This window comes from Piliocolobus tephrosceles, chromosome 5 (genome assembly GCF_002776525.5).
Source record: "Piliocolobus tephrosceles isolate RC106 chromosome 5, ASM277652v3, whole genome shotgun sequence".
NCBI lineage: Eukaryota > Metazoa > Chordata > Mammalia > Primates > Cercopithecidae > Piliocolobus > Piliocolobus tephrosceles.
The window spans coordinates 27475412-27482340 of NC_045438.1; the positions used below are offsets into that span (position 1 = coordinate 27475412).

The following is a 6929-nucleotide window of genomic DNA, read 5'->3' on the forward strand; positions in this document are numbered from 1 at the left end:
CTATTAGGATCCATGTGTTAATTTAAAAAGTTAAAAACAACACTTAGGAAACAGATATGAAATTCTGCTTTCAGTCTTGATGCTTCACTTGTGAAATCATGGGTGAGTTTTTTTTCTGAATTTAGGTTTTTTCATGTTTATACACCTCTTTCAAATACCACTGAGTGAGCAAGTATTGCTCCCAGCTCATTATTACAAAAAGGGGTTTGCCATGTTAAAGCTACTAAGATTTTTATTTTTCTGAAGCCCTTTACTTAATGCAAAGACAAAGTGTCATCTCTGATAACAATTCTGCATATGGAAAACATAAGATTATTCATCCATTTAAACATTTATTTAGCAAATGCTACAGCTTACAAAAGACATACCCCTTGGTAAATTGGAAAATATAGTAATATGTCACTTGCATAAAATGTTTATCCAGTGGAAGAATCAAGTAATTAAATTCAAGGTGGAAAGTGATTGGTGTAATATAGGTCAAAAGTCAGAATGGCAAACATTGAAACATTACAAAGAGAGGCATCAAATGTGCTTTTCGGAAGCACTCAATTTTTGTGTAGGTGATATCCTAGATGTACCTTATATTTAATAGGAAAGAAGGCAGCAGTGGTATTCTAGAACAGTGATTCTCAACAAGGGCAATAGTCCCCTATCCCCCATTCCTGGGACATTTATCAATTTCTGGAAATATTTTTGGTTGTCACAACTAGGGAAGTGCTACTTGCATCTAGTGGGAAGCTACTAAACATCCTATGAAACACAGGACAGCCCACCACAACAGAGTATTATCCAGCCCTAAATATCAACAAGACTGAGCTTGGGGAAGTCTGCTCTTGTGGGAAAACACAGAACTATCAAGGCACCAGATGGAGAAAGTACAGGATGTATATCAGGAATAGCTAGGAAGAAGTAGACTTTGAAGATAACATTGAAAATGCTTTAGGATAGCCTTGATTATTAGATTAGACTACAGAGCTGACTCATTGAATCACTCCTGCACTGTGAGTCATTCAATAAACATTTATATATCAGGCAATGGGGACAGTGAGATAGAAGATATAGATCCTGCTGTAAAGTTTATAATTTAGTTGGAGACAGTCAGATAAACCACCCACTGCGTGAACAAAGTGATATCTGTCAAACACCAATTCTACTGTGTCTTTATAAAGAGTTCAATTAAAAATAAATTTTGGAAAGAGTATGCACTACATACTTCTCCGCACCTTGGAACTATATACAATCTTGTTTTGTGTATCAGTTTGCCTTTATTTCAGCCAGCATTTCTTTTGGCAGTGTACTTTTAATTTCCTTTTTTATAACAACTATTAGCAAGCCATGATATATTGGATAGCTCCCCTTCCAGACTCACTCTAGACCCTTCTCAGTGCTCTTCCAGGCTCAGGATACTGATCTTCAGGAATTTTATGCTGAATGTCCCTGTGTTTGGTTGTTGATTGTGTTTGGCCCAACAGGGACATTTACAGGAGATGAGAGGGTGAGAGGAGAGAGGGGTTGGGACATCCGGTCCCTCAACTCCCTCCTCCAAATAGCCAGGTCACCGCAGACTTGTTGCATCCCTCCACTGAAAGCCACACTCCTTTCAGATGCCCTTTCTTACAGAGCTACCCTGTCTGGGTCCTTATAACTGCTCCCTCTCCTTATCTCTTCTATCTAAAGCTGGCAATGCTCCTCATCTGTTGTGAGCTGTATACTGCTGCACTATCCCTCTTTGGGAAACTTCCTACACATTTGCAAAAATCCTTTATTAAGCACTCCTCAAGGTGCCAGTCTAGGATTCTCATTGTTTTGTATGGGGAACATGACTTGGGAAATGCTTGTGTAGTAGTTGCTTATAAAAAGAGTTCTGCATAGCAAGGAGTCCGAAAAGTTGAAATTTCATATTATGACTCATGCACATCTACTGAAGAATGTATTTGTAGCTTATATATTCCTGCATGTATGTATGTATCTGTATGTATGTATTTATTTTGAGATGGAGTCTCGCTCTGTTGTCCAGGCTGGAGTGCAGTGGCGCAATCTCAGCTCAGTGCAACCTCCACCTCCCAGCTTCAGGCAATTCTCCTGCCTCAGCCTCCTGAGTAGCTGGGATTATAGGCACCTGCCACCACACCCAGCAAATTTTTTTGTGTATGTGTACTTAGTAGAGACAGGGTTTTGTCATGTTGTCCGGGCTGATCTCGAACTCCTGACTTCAAGTGATCCACCTGCCTTGGCCTCCCAAAGTGCTGGGATTACAGGAGTGAGCCACCACGCTCAGCCTCATTTATTTTTAAATGTGGTTTAGCTGTTCCACAGGACCATTCTGATGTTCTCTATGTAATTCCATTTTTGCTATATTTGCTTTCAGTGAAAATTTAAGGTTTTGAAAAAGTGAAGTGACTCAAAAAGAGCCATGCTTTATTCTGGTAGATGGATTTCAAAGGAGGGAAGAAGTCATGAGGCAAGGAGACAAACCCAGATGTACATTTAATACTGGGTAATTAATACTTTACTTTTAAAACACAAGATAATGATTTGAGGAGTTAGCAATGGCAGGGAAAGCATGAATGGAAAACGATTGTGCTATTACAGTGACAACGCCTGGAAACTCATTGAGTCTGACAGTGTAGAAAGATGATGTGAGATAGGCAGGGAAAAACAGTAGTAAAAATCCAAAATTTAATGTACAGAAACAACCTTGTCGGTGGCCATTGCACTCTGAACACGCTGATACTGTCTGATCTCAGGGGCTAAGTATGGTCCAGCTTGGTTATTATTTAGATGGGAAGAAACATCTTCCTCCCCAATTCCTTTTTAGTTACCAATTATATCTATTACTTTTATGAATGTTAAGAGTCTACATGGAGATTAGATTAGCATGCAGGGGTATGACAACCTTTTAATGGAGAAGGTAACTTCTGGTATCTATACACTGGAGAAAAGGTGATTCTTACAAGAAATGAACTGCAGATGCAGACTCGAATAGACTGAAGCAATAACTCTATTTCCCTCTTTTGATCTTTAAAGTATCTATATCAAAAAAATCTTCTTGGTGGTGGGGATATACCATATGGAGATGGGCCAAAGACTACAAAGAGAGACTTAGGTAAAATCTTGTCTTTGTATGAGGATTCTACTTGAATTCAATAGGCCTCTGTCCCCAAAGAAAAAAAAAACCATATATATATATTTAATAATATGTATTTTATTATTATGTTAAAATGATATATATTTTAATATAATTAAATATATATTTAAGTAAAGGTACACATTTTGGGGTTTTATTGATTGTGGTTGTTCAGTTAAATTAATTTACCCTTACTGAGCACCATATATGCCAATCACTGTTATCCATTCTAGGAATGCACAAATGAATAAAATATGGTCCCTGTCTTTTCTTTTATATTTTCTGTGAACTTTCTACTTGTGTCACAATGGTGCAATGGGAAAAGAAGAAATGGATAATTTATTCAACTTCTGATCAAAGAAAGACCCCCTCCTAGTTAGCATGGTGGTAGCAGGGATAATCTGTAAGGAACCCTAAATCCAGTGTGAGCCTCTGAAGAAAGTGAGGATGGTTAGAGTAATCTAGCCCTGCCTCCACATCAGGACATACTTTCCATGACCAGCCTGGGTGTGTCTTTATTTTTTTTCCGCATTAAAGAGGGTAGCATTTCCTTTTAGTTAATGTCCAGATTCCCCCCAGAAAGGTTATAATAATTGTAATGTAACAAAGTTAGTATCAGGTTAATGTCCACTTTAATGGGAGAATTTCAAAAACTAATATTTTCAGTTTTAATAATACCTTTTTGCTTAATCAAATGTCTGTTATTCACATAGTTTTTGTTAGCAATCAACACCAACAAAAATATTTGATGAACCCAGATAAATATTTGAGAAACTTGTATGCTATAACGCTTCATTTTTAAAGATATGTATTTTGTCATCTCCAAGTTTTCTTTTTAAAATTGCTATTCCAACCCTTCTTCCCTTCAATTTACCAGCATCACTAAACGCCCACCTTATTGCCCGGTAGTTTATGTATTCTCTCATATTTTAAAAAGCTTTCTTGAGGTATAATTTACATATGATAAAATGCGCCCATTTTAAGTGTACAGTTCAATGAAATTTAGTAAATTTTTATAATTGTGCAACCATCACCACAATTCAGTTATATAACATTTCAGTTACCAAGAAGTTTCCCTCATGCCCCTTTGCAGTTAATTTCTTCTCCCACTGCAGCTGTAACAACAGCCACTAATTTTTCTGTTTCTATAATTTTGCCTTTTCTAGAAATTTTGTATAAAAGGAACCATACAGTATGCAGTCTTTTGTGTCTAATTATATTTGTATGTTTTTGAACTATTAACTTGCCACATGTATTAGTACTTTGTTCCTTTTATTGATGAGTAGCATTCCATGTTTGGATATATTTTGTTTATTCAGTCATCAGTTGATAGATGTTTGGATTGTTTCTCATATTTGCCTATTATGAATTGTTCTGAACAAGCGATTATGAATAATGATTTCTCACACACAAATGTTATGTAAACATATGTTTTTATTTCTCTTGGGTAGATACCTAGGAATAAAATTTCTGGGCTATATGATAAGTATATTCTCAACTTTTAAAGAAACTACCAAGCTACTACTTTTCCAATGTGTATGTACCATTGTGCATTGCCACCAGCATAAAAGGGTTTGTTTTTCTACACTCTTACCAACACTTGATATTTATTGTCAGTTGTTTTGATTATAATCACTCTAGTTGGTGTATTGTGGTGTCACCTTGTGGTTCAATACCCATTTTCCCAATAGTTACTTATGTTGAACATATTTTTATATGCTTTTGCATATCTTTTCCAATGAAATATCCACATCTTTTGCTCATTTTTAAATTGGGTTATTGTCCTCTTGGATTGTAAAAGTTCTTTTTATATTCCGAATACAAGCCACTTCCGAGATATGATTGGCATATATTTTGTCCCATCCTGAGGCTTGTCTTTTCTTTATCTTAATGGTGTCTTTAAAAGTCATGCTTGGTTCTCTTCCCGCCATCTTGGTTCCTGTGGAGGCCTGCTGGGAACGGGACTTCTGAAAGGAACTATGTCTGGAAGGCTGTGGTCCAAGGCCATTTTTGCCGGCTATAAGCGGGGTCTCCGGAACCAAAGGGAGCACACAGCTCTTCTTAAAACTGAAGGTGTTTATGCCCGAAATGAAACAGAATTCTATTTGGGCAAGAGATGCGCTTATGTATACAAAGCAAAGAACAACACAGTGACTCCAGGCGGCAAACCAAATAAAACCAGAGTCATCTGGGGAAAGGTAACTCGGGCCCATGGAAAGAGTGGCATGGTTCGTGCCAAATTCCGAAGCAATCTTCCTGCTAAGGCCATTGGACACAGAATCCGAGTGATGCTGTACCCCTGAAGGATTTAAACTAACGAAAAATCAATAAATAAACGTGATTTAAAAAAAAAAAAAAGCCATGCTTGTGTAAACATATGTATCCACAAACATAAACAATGTAGGAGTTTTATTTTGTCTTTTTTATTTTATTAAAATGGAACTGACTCTATATACTTTTCAGCATCTTGATTTTCTAATTCAACATTACTTCATTGAAATTCATCCATAATTCATATCATTATTTTTAATGGCTGCATACTCTTTCATGGTATGCATTCCCCCACTGATGAGCATTCAATTTATTTCTAGGTTTATTCCACACCCTCAACAGCCAGTAAAACAATAACCACATTTGTACCCATTTATAGATCCTTTATGGGTGTTTTTTATTTCTACAGTTTCAAGCCCAGGAGTAAAATTTTTAGCTCAAAGGCTTATATGGTTTTATTTTGATTTATGTTACCAGATTGCTTTCTGAAATGTATGTGATAATTCACTTTTCTCTCAAATGTGTAGGCATCCTTTCTCCCATATTCACGTTAAGTCAGGGAGCTATCCACTTTCAAAGGTTTGCCTTTAAGAAGGTAAAATGTGACTGGGCATTTGCATTTCTATCATGACTAGCAAATTTGGACATTTTCATATGTTTGCTAGTTGACTGAATTTGCTCAATTGTTAACTTCAATTTAACCCTTTATAAATTTTTCCTTTGGGTGTTTTGTCTATTTTTTCAGAATATAAATATATTCAGAGTTATAGATATTGGGTTTTATCATTTGAATTGCAAATATTTCTTCCACTTGTATTGTTTGACCATTGGTTTTGCTTTGATCTCCCTTGCTACAAGAATTTTTAAATTTTGTGATTCCTAGTCTTGAAATATTTGTAATATCATTACTATATATTTTCTAATTCTTTAAGGTGGATACTAAATTCCTTTATTTTTGTCTTTCTCCTTTAATAAAGAAGTAGTGTCCTGGAAGTGATAACATCCCAGTGTCAAACACCTATAGTCCAGATCTGGGTTTCTGAAGGTCATTTCTAAAAAGAACCAAGAGTCCTTGGAGAAATGGCTGATTACAGGTTATGGCCAAGAAAAAACAATCAAATCTGAGATATTTTGTGGCATTATAAACAAGGAAGTACTCAGAGACTAACGGAGGGAGTCATGTTAAAACGACTCAGATATCACATTGAAGGAGCCACTGCTGGTCTAATCTGGAAAAATTTGAACACCAAAAATAGAGAATAAATAACAGTCAAACTGAGGATCACAAAACATTTGAATAAACAAACAAACAAACAAACAAAAAGAGTCAACAGAGATATTCCAAAAAAATGAGAGACTAATAAATGTAGGGAAAACATGTATATTTAATAATCATTATTGCAGCTCCAGTATAACATTTGATTAGGCAAGAACATGGACAGAGGCTAGAACTTTTGGACATTAGATTGTTGGGGAACACGGTAGTCTCACAAGGATACAATGTTTGATAAGGTTTGGCTGTGTGCCCACC

General features: G+C 36.1%; 1 pseudogene across 1 annotated transcript; it reads left to right on the forward strand.

The window, feature by feature from the left end:
- Positions 1-5047: 5047 nt before the first annotated feature.
- On the forward strand, positions 5048-5465 carry LOC111554969 (annotated as a pseudogene). The gene has a single exon (XR_002735375.2). The product of XR_002735375.2 is annotated as a 60S ribosomal protein L35a pseudogene (transcript).
- Positions 5466-6929: the final 1464 nt, after the last annotated feature.